The sequence below is a fragment of the Ambystoma mexicanum genome, chromosome 1p (assembly GCF_040938575.1).
Source record: "Ambystoma mexicanum isolate Mex_15411 chromosome 1p, UKY_AmexF1_1, whole genome shotgun sequence".
NCBI lineage: Eukaryota > Metazoa > Chordata > Amphibia > Caudata > Ambystomatidae > Ambystoma > Ambystoma mexicanum.
The window spans coordinates 853,372,800-853,395,616 of record NC_090921.1 but is presented as its reverse complement, the minus strand read 5'-3'; positions in this window follow the sequence as shown (position 1 = coordinate 853,395,616).

The following is a 22,817-nucleotide window of genomic DNA, read 5'->3' as shown; positions in this document are numbered from 1 at the left end:
CCCACTCAGGACAGGCTCAACCCGGTCCCGGATAGCCACGTCCACAGGGAGAGGAAGGCCAGTTGTTGTAAGCGGATCCCCTCCCTGAAAACGGGTCTGGACGTAGGCATCCCTGCTGGTGCGAGATGAAGCAGTCACAGGATCGGGGACAGGATTACACACAGGCACCTCCGCGGTGGCCTGTGCTGCCTCCTGTCCCTGCCCCTGCACTGCACCACTAGCACCAGTGGAATCCCCACCTCCAGACCCCGTGTGAGTCCCTTCCACGGCCTCCTCCTCCACCAAACCCCCACCAACCTGAATGACTCCATGACATCTTCCTCCGTCGGACCCTGTGGGGTCTCAGCTGCCCCTTCTGCTGCCGAGGAGTCCACCTCCAACCTCCGCCTCTTGGACCTACCCTCGGCAGCTGCGGCCTGGGACGCGACAAGATGGCAACCTGGGAGGGGAGCCGGGCCTTGCGTCTCCGGCTGGTGGTGCGATCCCTGCCGCTCTGCTCCACAGCACCCTCTCCACCCTCTTCATCAGTTGACGCTGCAGACAGGGAGAACAGGGAGAGATAGAACACAGGCATCAGGCCACTGGACAATGGACTGATGCACACATGACAGTTGTACATGAGTGTCAGTGTCAAACTTCAGACATGGCATCACACTCCCCAACACACAGGTCATTTCAACTCACACACATGAGCAATTCAACAGCATTATTCCACCAGGCAGCACCATCCATACACAAACAACAGCACGAGCAGCCGAAGGTGAGCCTGATGTCACATGAAACACGGGGAGTGCACAACACATGCACACAGGCCACCACACTTACATGCATGTGTACATCTCCACCAACTGTCACAGTGATGAGATCGCCATCCATGTTTCATCTGCCATTCAGCCTTCTACATGTCAGTGTCACATGCATCCATGTTGCATCACAGTTGCACATTTGTCAAATGCACACACATGCACATGTACACAGTGCAGATACATGCAGCTGGAACCACCATCCATGTGCGACACCACAACCATGCCAACATACATACACAGCAATTCAAACATGTGTGCTCCCGCACCTGCATTTGGCCTGCATGCTTACCAACACATACACCATCCATGTGTCTCACACATGAGAGGACTCACATGTGTCAGCCTCACGCCCCTGTATATACACATCCGTACATGGCCCTACAAAAACACATGTGCAACCTGCACACTACTGGCACACCACAACACGCACCGTGTCCAATCAGTATGCATGTACACTTACCGCTCAACTCCATACGGGTCTGCCTCTCAAGGACCTGGACGTGGAGCGCTGGGCATGTTTGTTCCAGGACCCTCATTTGGTGGTCCGACAGGTGGCCCTGGCGCCCCTTGGCATCTGCTGCCTTCAAGAGGCGCTGGGCCTTGTCGAGGGTCCTGGACCTGAAGTCCTCCCAGAGCTTCCGGACATGTTTGATGTCGAGGACTGCCACCCCCTCCTCGTGGATGGCAGTCACGATGTCCATCCAGATCCTGGTCCTTCCTTCATTGTCGGCACGCAAACTTCCAAAGAGGGCATCATACTGCCCCTGGACTTGCTCCACCAGGACACCAACTTCACTGGCACTGAAGCTGGTGGCCCTCTGCCTCTCTGGCTGGGGGTTTTCAGTGGTGTCAGATGGTGTTGTGCCCGACAAGGCAACCCCAGAGGCAGGTGTGGGTGGGCAACTGGGTCCTGGGGCTGGGCTGTGGAGCGATGGTATCCCAGTCGGGAGTCTTCAGTTCCAGCAGGGGTGGTCACAGCAACTGCAGCCCTGGCTGACGTGCAGGCAGCAAATAGCAGGACACATGGGCAGCAGGAAGTCAGGCAGCAGCAGATGGCAGGTGGGAGTGTGCTCAGGGCTCTGGGAGGCAGGAAAATAGCCTTTTGGGCAGGAGCGTGGTCTTCCGTGTGTATTCGCATGGCCAGCTTGATACGGAGTGATTTGGCATGTGAAAAAATTGCACATCAGCGTGTAATTCGAGGAAAGGCCCTTAGCGTGTAAGCGCGTCAGTGACGTTAGGCTCACAGGCGTTGACCACAACACAGGTGCACAGTGAATCAGCACGTGAGAAAACTGCACATCACCGTGCTATTGGAGGAAAGGGCCTTAGCGCGTAAGCACCTAAGTGACGTTTCACGTGTGGGCTGGCTTAAAAGGTACGTGCTTTTTGTGGAGAGTGAGCGGATGTATCTTGTACTTCTTGTCAGTTCACATGCGAATACTTCACAACGTTTCCTGTTCGTACTCCCTGTTTCCTCAGACTGTGTTCTTTTCTTCTTTTGGCGGGGGTGTTGCCTACACGCACACGCGCGTCCTTTTCACGTTCTTTTTCAAGGCCGACAATGAGTCGCGCACGTATTTTCCAACTGTGGTTGCCCCCGTGTGTTGCGTACCCCTTCAGAGGTCATTGTAGGCTGCGTGTAACGTGCGTATGCTTATGTTTCGTACACTTATTTTTGTAATTCTGGGTGCCACAGCGTAGTGCGGGTTTATTTTTCCATGCACGTGGTCTACCAAGGGTTGCGTGCATGTGTGCTTTTGTTTTTGGGGTGCCTGTGCATTGCGTGACCCATTATCTTCCCCCAGGGGTCACATACAGCCTTGCTAGAGCACTAGGGTATGAATTCCATCTAGCACCCTACCCATTTCACCCCAATTGCCCAGGACAATTGTTTACTGCAACTCCCATACGCACAACAACATCAGTGCCATGGATGGGAGGTGACCAAGCAGTAAGGGAGGCAAAGGTGGCCGACCTCCAAAAGGTAGTCATGGTGGGTGCGGTAGGGGACGTGGTCAGGATTTGAAGGGTGCCCCTAGACCCCTGTGTGTGGAGGACCAATCAGGGACACCCATGCCCCCCCATGGTTGTGGGAAACGTAGCTGACCCCATCCCAGCTCAGCCCTTGTTGGACCAGCCCATTTTGGCACCTGAACCGGCACAGGATGACTCCCAGGCTGACTTCCAGGTCAGCAAGTCTAAGCCACGTGTGGCGGTGCAAGTTGCTGTCACCAGGCCACGTGGATCTGGGGCAGCAATGTCATCTGCTGCCCCAAGTAGGCAGGGTGATGAGGCTGCAGGGGCAGCTGCAGCTCTATCCACCCCAGCTCTGAGTCTCCCAGCCGGGACAGTGTCGGTCCAGGTCCATCAAACCGATGTTGGCCCTGCCAATGTCACCCTGCAGCCAATGCCTGCACCAAGACATATGGTCATTGTTCATTCGTACACTTCTAGTACCCAGTCCACCTGCGCTTCTGCCCCTACTGACCAGAACGGCGTAAGCCACGCAGGATCCGCACCACCTTTAAAAAAGAAGAAGAAGGGTGCTCTGGCACTACAGGCTGAGACCCCAGACACGGCTACACACTCTGGCTCGTCAAGGAAGCCTAGCTTTAATGACGCCGAACTTGATGCACTTGTGACCTATGTGTCGGCACATAGCCGCGAAATGGTGATGACTGCAGGGTGCAAGACCACACCTGGTCAACGTAGGGCACACTGGCAGACCATCACAGACCACATTATTGCCCTTGGATTTATGAGGCGCACAGCTAATGATTGCTACAAGCGGTGGAATGACCTGAAACGCAGAGCAAAGAACAAGCTGGCCTCAAATCATGCCTCTACTGACTGGCGGTGGGTCTCCACCAGAGGACAACCAACTCACTGAACATGAGTCTGTTGCTGGAACCTTCAACACAGAGGAACATATCCAAGGCATGGGAGACCTATCAGATTATGACGCATTGTCCGGTGAGTGCCCATGCATGTGTGTGTAATCCATGTGTATGTTGTTTGGGTGACAGGTTCTGATTGAGTGCTAGGTGAGAGTGTGTACTCCTGAGTGGTATGGGTCACCCATCTGCTTCCTCCAAAACATTCACCGGCCTTGGATTTGGGTATGACAGTATCCCTTCTGCCCACAGTAGCCAATTAGCGCCATATTACTTCAGTTGCCCTTGAACTGTCATCTTGCTACGACATTGTTCTGAATTTTTCAGTGTTCATTCAGGCTGATTGTTTCAATTCTCCCATTTTTGCAATGCATTTTTCAGCCCTAATGCCACATATGTGACATGCTTCTGTCATTGATTACACCCCACATTGGCCCACATTTGTTGCCTTGTTATGTGAATGATTAGAGCATTCAGGCTGATCGAGTATTGGCCTGATCACATTAATTTTTGGGGCCTGTTTGAATGTGGAACATGATAGTTGTTTCCAGTTAAGGTTGAAGTGACCAACCATTGATGTGTACATCTGCCTGCAATCACTGTATTATTGTACACTGGATGTGTTGCAGTGTGTGGCACTTGCGTATTTTGTCAAACTATTTAGCATTTTTCATCTCATCATGTTCATCTCACATGGATGGGTGACAGTACTCATTCACTGACGTATGGCTGTACTTGTCAAATGTACCATGGCTAGGCTACATGCCATCTGTGTGCTGGCATGTGTCATGTATGTGTATTGGACATGCCACTCACAGGCTGATGTGTGATGCCAGTGCTACCCAGCATGCAGCGAATGTGTTGCTTTTCCATCTTGGTGTCCTCAGTGTTTGCTTTTTGCCTCCCCTTCCAACTCATTGACAGTGCATGCATGCCAGGGTTATTGTCATGTGGGACATGTGTAAATCATGTACTGGATCTCTGGCTTGTCAGGACTATGTGTGTGCTATGGTGCTCATGCCTGTTTCGATTTGTTGTCTTTCATGTTTTTGCAGGTGATGACGCACTTGATGCTGTTGAGGTTGAGCAGATGGTGCTGACCCAGGAGGAATCTCAGGCACGACCGGGCACCAGTGGAGGACGTGGTGTGGTGGTGGGTCAAAACACAATCTTATTGCAGACCATACTGTCCAGGGGTGTCTCTGGTTGCACCTCCCCCGACCTCTATGATTCAGGTGCTGAATCGGATGATGAGACGTATATGCTGTCGCAGGTGAGTGTTTCTGGCAGGGATTCTGTTCTGTCCAACCCACCTGCACCAGGGGGAGAACCCACTGTGGGGATGTCAGTGTTGGTAACTCTGCCTTTGGCGGTTACGGATGCAGGGTCACACTCCACAACATCTGATCCTGTTCCTGGATCAGAGGGGGAATGCAGTCCTGCAGCCTCAGGCAGTGCCGGCACAGCAAGGTGCTGATCGCCTTGCCCCAAACAGGTGTGGTGCCCGCCGACGCGGTGGCCGTGCGCCACGAGGCAATACTGTATGGGAAAACTCCTTGTACGGTATAGCAGCACAACAGAGAGCATCAGTTGAAATGATGGCTCAGGCAATGGAGAGGGTGGCCACTTCCATTCTCCCCCCTGAAAGGCAGATGGAGCAACAACAGCAGGCAACAGACTCCATTTGCCAATCACACAGGGAAGACATGTTGGCATCCAACAGGGACCAACGGGCGGCACTTGAGACTCTGCGGGAAGCCATTTCTGTAGAGTCACAGGGCCACAGGGAAGCCCTGAGGTTAGAACTCCAGTTCCTCAGGCAGACTCTAAATAAACTTGAGGCTTCCCGAAATTTAAGGTCAGAACAGCAGCTGGAGCAGCTCACACGTTCACTCTCAGCTGAGCTGCAGGCAACTCGGGAGGAGATCCGGGTATCACGCGAGGCCATGCGTTCAGAAATGCAGGCAACCCGTGAGGTGCTGCATGGGGATCTCCGCACTATCATCCTCCAGAATCAGACCTTCAACACCCGCATGCTTGCTGCCATGGAGCACCATACCAGGGCTTTGCGTGGGCTGCCTCCCATAGCACCACCACCTCTTGATGCAGAAGCAGAGGGTGAAGAGAGCGACAGCAGCAGTTCTTCCACAATAGCGTAGCCGTGCAGGCCATGAGCCCATGGAGGTATTTTTTTTCCGCACCATCCACGTAGGTGGGTGTTGGTGTGCACCCTGTCCTCGAACCTCCTGGGTGGCCTCCCCCCCAACCCCCACATGGGCATTTTTTTTTTTTTTTCCAGTGTGTTGCCTTGTGTGGCGCCCGTGGGCATCCACTGTGTATTCCAGCTGGGCACATGCAGGCTTGTCCTGTGTTTGGGTTAGATGCTTGGGTTCCTGACACACACACCCCTCCTGCTTCCCTTTCCATGGGCTTGCAAAGGGTATGACCAAGTGACAGTGACTTACACAGTGACATTGGGCTCCCATGAGCTGTGTGGGCAGTCTGTAGTCAAAACTGTGTGTACATCCCTAGTGGGGATTGTTGTTGTATTGAACACTGCATGGTGTATTGATATGTGCTTGTGCATCCATGTCTTCCTCCTTATTCACAGGTACCTTCTTCATGTCTACACAAGGCCGTCTCGTTTGCGGATGCAGTTCATGTTGTATGCAGTACACTGACACATTTGCCTGACATCAGCACTCTGCATTTGGAAGGGGGGGATGTGCTGGCTTATTCAGGTTGTAAAACTTGCACTACTTTGATTTGGTACTGTCATATTTTGGCAATGTTTCATCCTGTGTTGCTGTATTATGTTGCTGTTAAGTATTTGGTCATGTGTGCTGTTTGTTATTGATTACTGGGAGCATATTGTCTGTGGCCTGTTTCCATTTGGGACAGTGCACTATGTGACACTTGTGTCATGTGTTGTGCAATCCTTTGTTTGCTTTCACATTGCATGACATGCCATGGTGTGTTGGGTAGCGGAGATGGGGAGTGGTTGAATGACATGGCGCTGTTTTCATGTTCTATTTTGCAAGGGGGTAGTCATTCATGCAGCATAAATGTGTGTATTTTTGTGACACAGCATTGGTTGTCTTTAGGTAGGTAGGGATGCACACAATGTAACACTTCCAGGTGATCAATCTCAGGCTGATATGGTTGTGACAGTTAACTGTCCCTTATATCATCATCATTGATTGTCAGCTGGTATGTACCAGGGCTGTGTTCACTCCACAGGAGTGTGATTTTAGGTGAAGTAATTAGCCACCAGCTGCGTACGGGCTGCCTCACCACGTGCCCTTTCCCCTCCCATGTGCACTGGCCGTGCATGTGGTTGGAGATGTGGGGGCACCACCATGTCCACCGGCAGGCCCGGGCAGGTTGCAATGTTGTGCAGGACACATGCTGCCACTATGATCCTGCACACTACTGGGGCAGCGTATAGCAGCTGCCCACCAGAGCGGTCAAGGGAGCGAAAGCGTGACTTGAGCACTCCGAATGTGTGCTCCACTATGCCCTGGGTTGCAATATGGGCTGTGCTGTATCTTACCTCGGGTGGTGTGGTGGGGTTCCGAATTGGCGTCATCAGGTGGGTGCTCAGAGGGTAGGCACTGTCCCCTGGGGAGGTGAGGATGGGTATCATTAGTGGGGTTGTGACATTACTCAGTAGCTGACATGCATGCATGTGCAGAGGCATTTATACTCACAAAGCAGCCATGTATCGCCATGCCGCCAAGCTTCTAGGTCCCGCTTTAGGGTTGACTAGCACTTTGGGGAAGTGTGCCACCCTGTAAAAATCCTGGACGGCAGCCTGCCTTTCTGCAGGTGTTCTGGGCAGGTATATGTGCCTGCGGACTGATGGCCATGCAGTCATGATTGCCAACACCTGGTGTAGGCAGCGTGACTGCGTGGCCTGTGACACCCCCCCTCTCTATGGCACTTGTCCGCTGAAATGAACCCATGGCCAAGAAGTGCAGTACATTGAGCACCTTTTCCAAGGGGCTCAGTGCTTGGGAGCACAGGGTGGGTGATATGAGGTCATCCTCCCACTCACTCACCAGGTCGAGTATTATGTGAGGTGGAAACCTGTACCTCCCATACACCTGGTCATCAGGCATCCCAAAAAGGCTGGTCCTGGGTGTAAAAATTCTGGCCCTGACTATCCTCCTCCTCCTGCGGTGTCCCACGACCACTGCTCCGAGGAACGGTATATTCATCATAGCGTCTGAGCATGTTTGTTGTTTGCGCATACTTTTATGCTGCGCGGGTCTGCCTACGCCTGCTTTCTGCTGGCATACGTTTTTCCGGATTAGCACATCTTTTTTGGTGCACGTGTTTCCCCTGTTCGATTCCATGAATACGTGTTGTAGGCGCGCGTGTGGGCATTCCGCGCATTTGGCTCCTGTACTTACCCCGTAACACCCACATTTTCACGCATTGTTCCCCATTCCACGTGTTACGCCCCGTGTTCTTCCTCCTTTTGTTGTGTGCGCCACGCTATGTGCGCTTTCGCTGTGCATGTAGTGCACGACATTTGATGACATGTGCACCTGCGTGCACCACGCAGGATTTTATCCCAGTATTTACACGCACACGGACTTCCATGAATATATGTGCGCGGCTTTCGCACGCTTGCACTGCGATTTTCGCACTTGCGCTGCGATTCGCAAGCTTTCGCACGCTTGCGCAGAGATTTTCGGCGCACATTAATTCCATGAATCGGCCTGTAAGTATGTCGTATGGCTATTATATGGGTTTGGAGCACACTCTGTCGGTCATATTAGCACTGGCTTATTTGCTGGGGGACACATGTGCATGCTTCAGGTGAGTGTGATGTTAGTATGATGCCTTCATGGTCAACCTACATATGTGGACAATGGTAGATGACATGGTTGGACTTGCACATCTGTTGCTTAGGTACTTCCCCGTGCTTTGCAGTGTAGGCATGTTGGTCATTTCTTTTCATGGTTTGCATAGGTGTGTCAAACATTTATGCTGTGTTTGGCATGACATTTCCTTTGCAAATATGTTCATGTGTGTTGATTCATGGTGGGGGTTGTTTGAATTAGGCATAGTGGCATTACTATGACTGACTTGCCCATATGGCCATGTGGACATATAGAGAAAGGAACATCACAAGAGTGGGTGTTGAAAACTATGGTTGACTGATGTCATTTGTGGTGCAATGCCATTGCATGTTTGCTATCGGTGTATCAGTGGTCGTAGAACATTATTTTAATAGTGTGTCTACAGGCGGCAATGTGGTTAGACATTTTGTGATGCGAGATATCATTCTAAATATGATTTCGGTCTCTTGTTGTGGATGGGTACACATGTGTTTAGGTGACTGGCCAGATGTTCTCCAGTGCAGGGCTACATGAAGAATCTGGTGATAGCTCATTCACCTTTGGCCATTCACTTCTACAGATTTTCAATTAATCTATATAGTGTTACATTATGCTACAGCAGCCATTTAGGTGGCCCTTTGTGACTTATTTGACCATGTGGATGTGCTCATAATTTCGCAACAGGCTGGATTGATGTGGTCTCACTCTGATTCACTGGGCATCACACATCGCACGTGGACTATGTCACCTGTACATCAAGCGTCGAAAGTGTAGCTGCAGGAACAATATCATTGGCTTATGTGGTGCAGCTGAGTGTGATACAAGGAAACGCCATGGAAGAGGTGGCTGTCATGGATACATCAGTACAGCTTCCAAGTGATCATGTTGGAGGAGGATTTTTAACAGGTGTGGTTCATGGAAGACACAGGCCAGAGGAGTTAAAGAAGGTAAGTGTTCCACAGTGAACTGGGCCACGGGTGTTGATGTGCAGATTAGTCGGGCTACTGGGACGAGGGCAGACTTGTGGGTTCAGCCTTAATGTAGGGTGTTGACATGAATATTATTAGTCAGCGTACTGGGAATATTCCCACATTATGATTAGTAAAATTTCTGGGTGGGTTCATATATGTTTTAAATTGATGTTTTAATTTCCAAAGAGTTCACCTTGTTTTCAGTCAGTAAATCAGTCAATATATTTTATTTCAGATTTAATAACATATTCATCAAGATGCATGTACAAAAACGTGAAAGAAAACAGAATGGTGAAAAAGAAAGCTTAAAATAAATAGTTACAACTTAATTTAAAAGTTAACAAAATGATTCACTATTTTCAACTCAATAATAAACTACATATAGGGCCTCATTACACGGACGGCGGTAAGGGTTAACGGTGACCGTTAATGGCAACGGTGACCGTTAACCCTTACCGCCGTACTACGAGGTCCCTTAGCGGGTTGGAGTTTTAACGCCTGCTTTTTGCAGGCGTTAAATACCAACCCGCTAAGGGACCTCGGAGCTAATTACGGCACCGCAAAATTGCGGGGCCGTAATTAGCGCCTTCCCCAGTCCCATAGAGCCCTATGGGGCAGAAATGGGAATGGGGAAGGGCAATGGCGGAAAGGGGATTTACCGCCCCTCCAACCTTGGAATGGGGCGGTAAATCCCCTTTCCGCCAAGGCGGTGCCGGTATTTTACCGGTATGGTCCAGGGTGCTAATAGCACCCTGGACCACCGCCTTCCGTGTAATGAGGCCCATAATGAACGAATACAACGAAATAGAAAAAGCAAATATTATTCATTGTGTATGGAGGCCCATAGTTCTTCCTGTTTTTGCAAGTAGCTTTCCGTAGTGTAGTAGTTATCACATTCGCCTAACATGCGAAAAGTCCCCTTTTCAACACTGGTCGAAAAAAAAAATGTTTTCTGCTGCAATCCTCTTTATTTGCTCATTGAAACACATTTTCTGTATAGGCACATTATAAATAATAAATAAAAATAAAGTATTTCCTTCAATTATTTTTTAAAAACTGAGATAACACAATTCCCCATTGTTTAATATGGGCATGTGTCTTGTGGTTTTCTGTATTTATCTAGTTTTGATGTTGAAATATTATTTGCAATGATGTGTCTATCTAGGGGTCAATTACATAAAAGCTCATATTGGTTATAATATGTATATATTATTGTGTTTGAGTTGTGTATGTCTGTACAGTGTTAGTAGTCGTACATAAGGTTTGAGAATATGTGTGTTTTTGAAGGTGTAGGTTACAAGGAAGGGTCAATGTAGTTGTAGGTTAAAGATGTCAGTACTGTCAGAAATGTGTGTTTGTATTGTTAGGGATACCACATTTCTATCCTGCAATGGTGGTTTGTGCATGTTCCTGGTGATTTAGTATAACCTGCATTGCTAAATGGGGAGGTCAGTACCTTGAGAAGTGTGTGTAGGTGTAGACGTTGTTTGAGGATATCAGAGTGCACATGTACAAAGGGATTAGGGCTATCTTTAGGTGAGGGTTTGGTTTAGTTTTGAGGAGATATGTGCATGTGTTGTGAATATATTTGTTGTAGGTTGTGTTTAAGGGTATATGTGAGAACATGCTTACATTACTAAAATGAATGTGTATTTCCAGATGCAGGATCTCAGTGGATGTTTTGGGTGCGAAACATTACATTGCCGTGACTGACTCCACAAGCAAAGTGTTTTCTATGCATCTTTTAAGGGATCTTAACAACTCCCTGAACCAAAATAACACTCTTTCATCTTGTCAGGTGGGCTTTCACCAAGAAATTGGTATATCCCTAAATGCACTACGTAAAAGCTACACAAGGGATAAAAATGTATATGGCCTCCCTGGATGTATCCTTTGACTGCATAATATGTCAATGTCTGTGGGCTAAACTACTTAGATTCAAGGTTCCCATGAAATTTGTTCAGTTTATTACTTCGCTCCATCATGATTCAAAGCTTCGACTTCGCCTTAGTAAGGATGGTGCTGTTACAAGATATATATTGGCTAAGGTGGGACTTCGGCAGGGTTGCACCTTAGTTCCAACCCTCTTCAATGTGTCTCTAAGCGATATTGAGGAGATTTGTCATGCTCATGGTTTGATTCCTGTGAGGCTGGGCCATCTTGACATTCATTGGTTGGCTTTTGTTGATGATATTGCCATTTCTGACACAATAGCACAAGGCCTCCAAAGCAGGTTTAATATTTGTCATGGTTAAATGTTGATAAGTCCAAGGTGGTTGTGTTCTCTAGTGTCAAGAATTTGGCAGTGAAGCAGTGGTCACTGGCTTCCAGTCTAGTTGAGAGGGTAGCTCAATTCACTATCTGGGGTATCATTTGACCTATGCATCATCAGTTAAGATGTGGAAAGATTTGTTGAAGGCCAAACACATCCCTTTGAGGTCTCATATGAAGCGCATAGTTAGGAGAGTGTGTGGTTTCTCACTTCTACCTGCACTCAAATATTACCTGGGGAAGGTAGAGCCTGTCTTGTTGTAAATGCTTGATATGGCTTATGTTGATGTGTGGCCTGTTCTTGATACCCTGCAAGGGATTTTATGGAAGAATCTACTGGGCGTGGAATCATCAATCCCTAATGCAGTAATTCGCTATGAACTTAATCTTGTATCACTTCATGCTCAACAGCAATGGAAACAACTCTTGGTTTACTCCAAGTTCTTGAGGCATAAAGCTAACTCCTTATTTGTGGATTTTCAACTTATGGCAGAATGTGGTACAGTTCCCTCTGTGAATTTGTTTAGGATTAGCATGAGGGAACTACTGGAACAAATTGGTTAATCAGAAATGGAACTTAAGTTGAATCCAGATAAAGAGAAATTCAAACTATTTCAAGAGGACTCGAGGCTGACTATCCAGGCTCTGTCTAATTATTCTTTATATAGAGAATATGTCAAGTTCCCCAGAAACAGGGAGGATCTACCTATACATTTGAAGTGTTTTCCTTGTCATAGGGCCCGGCAGGTTTTTCTACACTTTAAGCTTAACTTATTCCACACTAGAGAGAGAACTAGGAACTGGACTATACCCACTCATCGAGTGGGGCCCCTACTAATGTGTCGTTTATGTAAGTGTCAAGATGTCACTGAAAAGCTCAAACATTGGATACTGGACTGTGAAGCACTCAGTACAAATAGATTGAATGCATTTGTTAAGGAAAAGCAGAGTTTTTTCTCTGAATATTCCAGAGAATTGTTCTGGTCTAGACTGATGTGGGGAACGAATATACCATTGATTATTGCGCTTGTGCGTTTTCTGAATGGCATAGATTTTAATTTTTAATTATCTATTTTTATGTGTTGTCGAATTGAAGACTGTTTTTTACTTTTTATCTACTATGAACTTGAGGAAATGCTATCTAGCTTTTATACTTGTTTCCGATTTGACTGTATGTTATGTGTAAACTAAGATTTAGCTTCTTGTTATTCTTGTTTTAGTTCTTCTCATGCTTTGCATATTTGCGGAAGGTTTTCTGTAAACCAAAACACAATAAATAAAAATAAAAACATTATATTACGGCATATGTCTGTATATGTTTTATCCTTGTGAGGGAATGATTGTAGATGTAGATTGAGAATATACAACAAACAATGTGGCTCTGGACTGTGGATATCCAGAGCTCCATGTTTGATTTAGCATTTAGCATACCTATGGTTGTGTTCCAATCATACTGATTAAGGACCTTGGATAACCATTAGGCTGTGGTGTATTTTCAGTGTGAGGATATCAGCAGGTGTTTCTTTCTAAATTTTAAATCACTGTTTTGATATGATTCTGTTTCATGGTGTTAAGGATTTCAATCAGGCAATAAACCAAGGTCTCACCTAGCATGTAATGCACAAACAACATACTTATTTATTGTGTCCATAGGTTCAATATTCTGAGTGATATACCACTCAAATCACACCCTTCTCAAAATACCCCCCAGGTCACTAAGGACCAGGAATCAGGCTGGTTGGTAAAGGCAATATTTATTATGTATTTAAAATTCAAATCACTCATATGCTTTAATATATAGGGGCGGCAATCACCAGTGTGCTGACAATACAAATAAGAAAGTAAGTAAGGCTATTGAATTCACTTTTTAGCAACACAGATGTAAAACACAGAGAAAATAACAGTTTTGGCTTGTTGAAAAGATAGCACTTAGGTTAAGATTTCCCCCTTAAAAGTTCTTAATTCACAAATAAGCAATTCTACACAGATGTAAGTAAGTAGCAAGTATTCAGGAGTATAGAACAGTGTATAGGGTTTGAACGCAATCTTCCCTCCCCAAAAAAGAGAAAAAAACATTTTGGAACTTTTACACTTTTAAAAAGACAGTTGATAAACGGCTTAGAAAACGATGAAAAGTGTGCAAAAATCCTTAAATTGATATACATTCCTATGGGAGCAACAATGAAAAGATCCTAACAAACATAAGCTACAAATTGAGCAACAGTACAACTTTGAATCAGAATGGAAGTTTGGAAATACTTTGAATGGGAAAACACATGTGTAAAACGTTTGCCAAGTTGCAAATTTCCGTCTAATTTTCACTATCTGATTTTTAATAAAAATGGGTTGAATACACTGATGCGGTGTGGAGGTAGCTAAGGGTATTAGGTTTAACTCAGAGTTGAAATTAAGTCTCTAGCTATAAAACTGAGTAAGTTATGCAAGTTTGAATGAGAGGCGTTTTTGAGAAAAATATAACAGAGAAAAGCAGAAATTTGGTTTGAAAATGACAGATTGGTTTTAATTAAACTATATTAATGCTAAGAAAAAGAAGAATGCCACCCGTGAACCTCCACAGTTATGCATGGCTAAATGTAACCCTTCACGTGGCGGCTACTCCGTTTTTCTTTTATGGGAATTACATTATTTAATCCAAATCACTAATGGCTTATGGTCTAGCAAAACAAATGAGAGAAAATCAACACTAACACTAGGGATTACAGACAGGGTTGCAAGAATAGTTCTGACAATATTAGAGGTTCTTAAGTTAAAGATGGGATAGCTTGAAAGATGGGGCTAGGACAAGGTAAGACAAGATATGCTATGGTTTACTACGATTCCTATTTATACTTACAGTCCAATTTAAATTAAGATAGGACCGTCAGGTTCTGGTCATCATGGATCGGGTCTACAGACAGCAAGGCACTTCTGGCGGAATGGTCAGCTGGGAGGTCCTGGTCAATGGACTGGCACCTCAGACTTGATTGGATTGGATTGGCCCTTCTGGTCACTGGACAATTGTAGATCAGTGGAATGGCGAGTTTCAGCAGGCAAGCATTAATGGTAGCAAGCTAGACTGGATCAGAATTCATTCCCTTGAGTTTGGAATGGTTCAGGATTTGGGCCAAGCTGAAAAGAGTTCAGCAAATGCTGAGGCCTTGGCTTTTCAAAGAAGTCTGGAATCAGCTACAAGATGAGGAATTCTGGAACAGAGTGTCATGGGGAATTCAGGATGGAGTCAGGAAGCAGTGTGTCTGTGTGTTGTGAGGTTCCCTTATTTATCATGCCAAGTGACATCACTGAGTTTATGGTAGGGGCAGACTTACAACCCACACCCACAAGCTGTGATATGCCAAAGGCACTTGCCTTTTTCTGGTTGGAGGCCAGAAAGAGCTGTCATATTTTATGATGTGACTTGGGAACTCCCACAGTCATTTGTACCAAAACGTAACTTTCCCCCAAATACATATTTCTATAATTATGCCCTCTAATAAAATCAGAGGCATACATTACATATGTTGTGGGTTACCTTTACATCCAACTCCCATGTCAGTGAGACCTGGCTTTGTATTTCTGTGGAATTTTGTTAATTTTAATCATTAAGATTTAGCCTAACAATTCTTACTTCAGTACATATATGTGCGATCACCCCTAGAACATGGGTATATAATATTAGATTTGCAGCATTAATAGTCTTTGCGCAAATAATGTTTTTGTATAACTTTGGTTTCTTATGCAGCACAGGGTTCAATCACGTCTGCAAAGAAAGAGCATAAAATTAGATTTACAAATACCAACTTTTAGATTTATCCTCCTTTTTGTGGCAAAGTTTAAAGCATTTAAAGCTTAATTACAAATAGGCCTTTAATCACCAAAAGTCCTTAGCAGTTTTTTTTTACTTTTCTTTCAACTGGCAACAGCTGTCACATTCCTTTGATCAGGGTGGGGTCCTCTTCCTTGAGGGAAGTTTCCTGCCCCTCCCCTGTAGGGATGAGTGTTCAAGCCTGCCATTGTCATTGGCTGGGACTCAGACAAAAGTCTGATGAGTTCTTTTTCATGAGTATGCGAAAACCTCCCAGCAGCAATTAGTCCTTTCCTGCCAGCAGTGAGGTGTCAACCATTCCCAGACTGAGGCTGTCAGATCAGAATTAAATAGTTAATTAACTCAAGACTTGGTTTTAACTTTAAGTTACCTACATCTTTCATTAAACATATAAAATGAACACAGTTTATAGGTGGGTTTTGACATTAGCAATCCTTTGACATTTCTTTTAGGATTAGGCCTTTCAACAAAACATGGTTTTAAACAGGGGATTTTGCACTTCATTCCTGAAAAAGCACATTTAAACTGAGTACTGTAAATCAGATTTTCCTCTGCAGCACACACATTTTATACAGCACCAGTTATTCCCTTAAGTGCTGGGATTTGTTTGCAGTCTGGAGATATGCATCCAGCCTTTGTTTGAAGTTTCTGTCTGCACAGTTAAAAGTGTTACATGTTGCCATTTTAGCCGCATTTTTCCTGTGGAACTGAAAACAAATGTTTTTGGGCTGGTTTTTCATGAGATACATTTCTTAGCTGCTGTCGGTCAATAAGGCCCGGCTCCTCTGAGCCACACTGGATGATCTGTAACCCTTTTACTCTCAATGATTCACTGGACAATTAATGGATCTAGCACCAAAACAGCACTTTGAAGGTTGCAAAGCTGCATTTTAAAAAGCATGTTTGTTTTTTAGCACAATCCGCTGTTTTGCTCCATGTTGAATGTGGCAAAGCCCACTGGCATGCTCCTTCAGTGATACTTCTGGTTTCACCCCCTCCCCTTGACTATATGTGGCAGGGTGTGCAGCTTTTTGTGGTTGTGACCCAAACACAGTTTTTCAGATTTTTGCATGCACAGGGGTTAGGCCATTCATTTTTGGCTGTTTCTTTCCCCATTTGTAAGTGATGCAGGGGGGCACATTGGGATGGGTCAAAATATCCCACAATGGAGAAGATGTTTTTACTTAACTGCAAGTTGGAAATTCAGAGGTGCCCTGGGAGGGAGTGTTGAGAGTGCAATAGGATGCTTGACAGGAAATGATGGTGCTTCATTCTGGTTGTTTCACATAGATAGTGATCCCTTATATTTAGTTTGTTTTTACAAATGTATGTTGTCTTGTTAAAGGTATGTAGGTGTGTGTGTGGGTGTGTGTGTGTGTATATGCATGTGTGCTTATTCATTTAGTCTATGTATGCTTTATGCGGTGGTTCTTCTACTTTTGAGTACAGAAACATGGATCAAATGTTGGAGGAGTGGCCATGTTTTTGCAGGAGTGCAATGATAACTTGGGCACAAAAGACATCAGCTTGAGTACAGATGTGTATTCTTGTACAAATTCTGATGTTTGCTCTGCTGATCCGTGCTGCTGCCTGTCATTGTGCTCACATGTTATCCTAATCTGCTATCATATCCTCAGGAACTTGCATGTTTGTGAGTGTGACATCACATGCATGTTCTTTAGCAATCGCAAAACCTGCATTGTGCGTGTGTGTGTGTGTGTGACTGTGTGTTTAGTTCTGAATCTTATCGGGTACCATGTGTCACGACCTCGAAACCAGACTATGGGTTTTGGGCACCATGGCCCCCGTCTCAGTACTGTCCCAAGGCCAGAAAGACCCACACTAGCCCGTTGCGGGTACCTTGGAGGCAATCCTGGTGCCGTTGGCACCAGGTTCACTTGGCAAGTATGGTTTCCAATGGAAAATGGGTGAACATGGCTGCCCCCACAAGGATTATCGGGGAACTGCAATGAGCAGGCTAGCTTCAGGGCGGAGTCCACCCCAAAGGCACCTGGGATACCTTCCGGGTATTTAAACCACACCCGACCCGAGACACGCGCTTGCGTTATTCTGCTTTAGCAGCGTGACGTTCACCGGGTCCTGCTCTGTATCCTGGCCTGCTCGGGCGAACAACTTGGAAGCACATCGCTATCCTTACCTGCTCAGCTCCAGCTCTTCCAACAGTAGTAAACTTTGAGGACTTTTCCATCGGTCCCCAGCTACATCTTCAGGACGACACAGGCAAGAATTAGAAGCTACTTACCATCTCACCTGGAAGGCCTCTGCCATTCCGGACATCACCTTTGGCGTTCTGTCCCAATACATCATCGCTTCCAGGAATTATCTGCGACGTGCAAAGAAACAAAGCACAGGTCAGTCAACTTGCAAGGACGATTTCAGCACGGCATCTACTGCATCCTTACCTTCTCGAACTCAGTTGTCGGCCTCACCAAACTCCATCAGCCTCTGCAAGACAAGAGAAGAAGGTTACTTGGACATTCATCAATATAGACTTTATTCAAAAAACACTAAAAAGACTTACCTGAAAGGTGGAGTCGCAGCCGGTCTGGACTCCAGGCAAACGCCAGTGAAGTAACTCGGCGGATCAAACCAACAACGACGCGCCCCTGCCTAGTACGGCAGGACGGAGAGTGCGGTGAGTACAGCCCCAAGGGGAAACCGCAAGGGAACACTGGGAGGTGGGCCACGGGAGAGAAGGAGAAATCGCTAAACCCCCCCCCCTATCTTCTAGAACTGATTCCTGGCAGAACAAAGTCCGGGGAAGGTGCAGAGAGGCCAGAGGTGTCCCAGACCAGTCCATAGGCGTCGCTGTGGATACAAGGTGAGCATTACACCATGTGAAAAGGAGTCAATTGAGTCTGTGCATGCATTATACGTGTTTCTCAGCGTGTCTTCAGTAGTCCAGATTGTGTATGTGCCTCCAAACATCCCCTTTGTGTGTTTGTGTGAGGGTGCATAGGTTATCTGTATGTGTCACCATGCACACAGTACACCACGTTGTTTGCATGTTGTACATGTGTGGTCCATTCCATATCCACTTACATTTCTGGAGTACTCCTTGTAGTGTGGATTTGTGTGCATGATTTATCAGTTGCCACCGATTTTTTAGGGGACCCGCCACAACTGTGCACATCCCAAGCATACATATATTTTCAGTATGTTAAAAAATTATTATTGTTACTTTGACTGGTCTGATTTTCAGTTTTTTTAGTTGTGGACCAGCGTCTTTTTAAGGCGACGTTCAGTGCCTTGCCTTGATTTTTAATTGTATTTATTGAAAACCTAATGCAAACATAAAACTCTTTTGCGCATGTTTTTAAAATATCATTGGGCCTGATTTACTTTACAAAACATGTTCAATGGGACTTTCCCATGTTAAAACAAGTTTGTAAATCTGTCCCAATATCTTTGTTACCTCGCTAAATGTGTCATGTGTGTTTCTTTATGGCTATAGCCAACCTAATTTTACAACATATGGGGAATGGATGCGGTTAAAATATTTTCCCATTTTCCTATGCAAAGGTGTAGTGACTTTCCTGCCACTCTCTCAAATCAACGGGCACTCTCACTCTCTCCCTTCCTCTTCATTTCTCTTTCATTAACATTTTGTTCATCTTAGCTCTTTGTGGAGAGCACACCCTGTGCTTGCCTTCGAAAGCAAACTCTCTTCGTCAAGAGATCATAATTAGAATGGGAATTACCTCTCCACTTCCATCTCTAGAATTGGTAATGGTCTCATTGTATTCCTCCACTGGTGATGGATGTCTCAAGAATACGTTGAAGAACTCCCTTTTTTACACTGGGTGACTGTATTCTGGAAACGGCTGTAAGTGTGGCAGTGAGTGTCAATGAAGACTGTATGGCTGCTGGATACTTGTTTTCCTGCCTCTTGATATCATGCCATTGGCCTTCTGTACAATATATACAATTATGGGACAGGACTCTTCCTCTATGTTGGTAGTGCTTTAACTGGTCTTTATTGCAAGGACCAGCAGGTGCATCAGAGCACTGGCCTTTTTAAGACAAGCTCACAGCTGGTATGATTTGGAGTCCTAATTGCCATCTCCTTGCAATTATCATTTATTATGATGGGCTTTCGTGTGGAGTTGTAATTACTAACGCCACCAGTATGAGTTGTTTCATGCTTGCAATGCCCGTGCAGTGTGCTGCCTGTGGTGAGATTGTTAACCACAGTAGCCCAGTGGGCAGTGTAACTCCATACATATTTATCACCAGTTTTTGACAATGAATTACTATTTTCACGGGAAACAGGAAGTGTGTTATTTGGCCTATACCACCGGAGGTCGTTTCACAGTGGGTACATTAAATAGCCCATTGTGGATTGCTTCATGCAGGGAATAAAAGAAACAGACATTTTACCACACGTTACTACACTCAGGTGGCAATTCTGCACTTTGATTTTTGAAAGATGTCATTTCATTGCCCTAATAAGAAGACTTTAAAAAATGTTTTTATGGCGGTGTCCTTTGTTTTTATGTGTATTGCTTTAACATTAATAACATGAATACATTATTTCATCTACCTATACTGGAAAAGCATGACCTTTTTCAGGCACATGTTTCTATGTCTATGATGTGCTAACGATACCTTCTAGTTTTTATTTTTTGTGTGCATGAAGTAGCAGTTCAGAGTCCACGTAAGATAACGCCGCGTCTTTGTTTTCCTACATTGTAAACAGAATATCTGGCTGCAGTAGTGTCGCACATTTTTCTGAACATATCATAGTGTTCTATGGTCCAAGAAATCAACAGCGTTCTATTGCGGTTTACCACAAGTCTGGAAAAAATTCCACTGAACGAAGTGGTGAAATAAAAAAGAAAGTGTCTATAGCACATGATACGCAGCAAGATATGCTTAATATTTGGACCAGATGTGAGGCAAAGTAATGTTCTCTGGTCTTCATTACCATACAGTACTTTCCCGACTTCTGCTTGATTCTGTGCATATAAAGAGAGACACATTGGGCTTGATTTACAGAAGTGTTTTGAAATCAGACACTCCAGGATTTTGTGGCATTAAATGGCAAATTTTGCGGGATGAAATGGCAAATTTTGCAGCACAAACCTTTATTTATGGCTGCATTTTTGCAGCAGAATTTTTATTGACTGAAGGGTACAAGATTGGTAGATTGCAGGAAAGAGGCCAGGTGCAAGGGTACAAGAGAGCCAGGTTGTAATTATATGCACAATTTGTATCAATTTAATAGGAAGAGTCCTAGATGTCTCTAGCTTGGCAGAACAGTGTTTGTATTGGCTAAGGTTTTTTGGTTTAATGTGCATGCCTATTTAATATTAACAACATTAATCATGAGCAGTTGTGATGCTGTAAATATTTCCCTTCTATGTTCTCCAATCCACCTAACACCCACACACCTCTCTCACACAACACACCTCACATGTTTCACCAATTCCCCATCACAGTCTGTATTTTCGAGCCTCAATCTCAGCCATACACATACTCACATGCTCTGTCACACTGCCAAGACACAATATGCGCTCACCGGTCCATGCCAAACTCCCAATCATACTCCCAACTCACACCTTACTCTCCCCAATTCCTTCCACAGTATACAGTCCTTCATGTGTGTGTGTTAATGCTGCATCTTGCATCCTTTATCCCATTCTATCACACTCGTCCATCATGCTTTCACCCGCTCTGCAGCTTAATGCCTCTTTCCGGCCAACCCCTCTCTGCTTTTGGCCCACTACTACCCCAGAGCCCACACTCCTTCCACTTTCTGTACCTCCGCTCCTTCTCTGATTTCTTGCCCACTGCATATGCTCTGCTCTCTTGCCCACTGCTTGCCCTCTGACCCGCTGCTCTCCCTGTGATCTCCCTTTGCTTTCTTGCCTACCACTCCTCAGCTCACACATCACTCAACCTCTCCCTCCTTTCTGCCACATATTGTGACAATTTTAAACATTTTAAAACAGTAGATTTTGGCCCAGATCCTTAAATAATGGGGCATCTAAAAATATAGCAGAGGATATACTGTTTTTAGATAACCTATTTTTGGAAATGAGCAGGCCACCTTATTCTCAAAGGTGACCTGCGCTTTTCCACGGGGCTGAACTGTAGCTCAAATGATGCGCTGGCCAGCCGCCTTGAATACGTTTGCGTTGGACGCGCTCTATCCCTTAGATGGTCTACAGGCTCCTCGTGCATTTCACCGTGACTGGCCATCAAGGGTCCTGCCACTGTAAAATGCAACCCAAAAAAACACATTTCTATCCCATTTGGGGAACAGAAATGCAAGTGAGACAGCAGCTGTGACATTAATTTTTATTTTTTTATTTTTTAAGTATTGCATATGTCAGTATGGTCAGCAAAGACCCTGTAATGTAGTGGCACCCCTTGTGCACCTATTCAAAGGGGGTGAATAGGGTTGCCTACAATTTCTGCACATTTAAAAGCATATCTTGTTTGTCAATTTGGGATGTGCTTTTAAATGTGCAGAAATGCCCCCTGATGTATGCAAAGGGGTGAAAAAGGACATCTGAATGGGTGCATATAATCCATTCAGATGTCCTTTTTGGATTGGACTGATCTTTTTTTGTGCAAGTGATGAGATGTGCTTGCACATGTCATTTCTTGTGTTAAAAAAAGAGTTAAGAAAATGGCTCCTTTAGTATTTTTTTTTTTTAATTTGTTTTGCAGAAACAGCCTTTTTGTGGGTGTTTTTCCAAAAAGGCTGTGTTTGCACTTTTCCTTTTACACAACTGTTTTTTTGCAGCATATTGCAGGTTCGCAAAATCGCTGTGAGCTGGAGTCTCTGTATAATGGCGCAATCCCATTGGAAAATGCTCTGTGGGTTTCAATCTCTTCATTTGGCCATGCGTTGTGTTTCATTGTTTCATGGGACATTTTCCACTCTTTGGGCCTAATTCACAGACGTATTTTGTAATGTCAAAACTGCAATGGAAAAATGCTCTGTGAATTATGCCCTAAGGGCTAAATTAATATGATTTCTTGTGTGCTGAAAAGTGACCTTGCACCTAAAAAGTGCACTTTTCAACATGCAAAATTCCTATTCCTGATTGATCGATCAAACCTTTCGTGACTGCGCCCCTTTGTGTGGGTAGTCACGACTTTGCGTGGTGATGTGCGCTTTGCACAATACACCTCATAAAGTATGGCATAGGCCTGTGCAAAGAAACAAA